Raw genomic sequence first — 1,573 nt, 5'->3', positions numbered from 1 at the left:
CGACCGAAGACTTCATGGAGGTAGTAAATATTTTTCTTCACTGCATTATGTGTAGCAGTCATGTTGTGAAGAATTGAACCAAACTGACGCTTAACCCATTTATGGTTTCGATCCACCTTCTGGTGAAGACTTAGCAGAAGCTCACGGTCAGCCATCACACGAGGAGCAGTGGCTTGAGGATTTCGCTTGGAGGCATGGGCAGCAGAATCATGAGTGGCAGAGTCATCATTGGTGGAATAAGATGCAGCTTTGCGAAACTGACCATCCAATGGACGAATGCCTTCATCAATAACAGCTGGTGCCTTGCCCTTTTCATCAGCTGAGGAATAGGTCTGCTTGAGGACTTCAATCGGGGGCAAGTAGCTGAGGTGATTCTGAAAATCAGCCTTGTAGTTGAGTGAAGACCTTGTCCTGAGGAATCTCATAATCCAAGGTGCATAAGGCTTCAGCTCAAACGGAGAAAGTGCAACATTTTCCAGAGTCCTCATGAAGAAATCATGATAGTTGACGGGTATGCCATGAATGATGTTGAATACCAGATTCTTCATGATGCCAACAATTTCCTCATCAGATGAGTCGTGGCCTTTGATTGGACTCATAGTCTTCGTCAGAATGCGATAGACTGTCCTTGGTACATACTGCAATTCCTTCATGAGGAATTTTGTCCTTGAGGCTTGACCAGGTTTCAATGGCTTCATCAGCACTTGCATATAGTGATCTGTAAGCTCAGGCTCTTGGTACATGCAACGAGCTCCTTCAGGTGGAGGACTGATGGGCAGGGCGTGAAGTAATTCAGAGGCCGGTGCTTTGTAGTGAGTGTTTTCCGTCATCCAGTCCAAAACCCAGGAGTTCACATCGTCAGCATCTCCTGTGATGTGCAGTGTTGCATAGAATTGAAGAATGAGCTCTTCATTCCAATCAACTATGTCTGTGCAAAAGTTGAGGAGGCCTGTGTCATGAAGCACACTGAGGACAGGTGTGAAGCATGGCAGTGATTCCATGTCCACATGAGGAATATGCTCGTGGTCGAAGACTTTGTCCTTGTTGAAGAGCAGTGAAGAATAGAAGTTGGTCTGGCTGGCGGTCCAGAAGCGCTTCCTTCTAAGACGAGCCGAATCATAGGGATTGTAGTCAGTGAAGAACATGTGCTCGCCGAAGAAATCATCAGCCCTGAATTTCTGCTTCTTTGAGAATGGATCCTTTGGTTTGGGCTGAGGAGTGTCAGTCAATTGCATTATTAACTCAGGAATCGCAATCTCAGGCTCCACAGGCTGAGGAATTTCAGCTTCTTCTTCAGTGACAGCCTGGATCTTCAATTCTTCATTTACATTTTCGTCAGCACTAGTGGCTGGAATTTCTTCATGGACAGACGGTGTGGCATGTGGTTCATCAGATCCAATTTGAACTGTAGTTACTGGGGACCGAGGAATCTGTTGCAACGGTGTGAACAGTGGAGAGTTGGGGTGCTGACTTTCCCAAAAGTCATCATTCATCACAGGTGTGGTACAGCCAATGTCCAGATCCTCATCTTCCATTTCTTCGACGCCGGCCTCTTCAGAAGTAAAGTGAGGCA

The sequence above is a fragment of the Triticum aestivum genome, chromosome 7D (assembly GCF_018294505.1).
Source record: "Triticum aestivum cultivar Chinese Spring chromosome 7D, IWGSC CS RefSeq v2.1, whole genome shotgun sequence".
NCBI classification, from domain to species: Eukaryota; Viridiplantae; Streptophyta; class Magnoliopsida; order Poales; family Poaceae; genus Triticum; species Triticum aestivum.
This window is presented reverse-complemented; position numbering follows the sequence as displayed.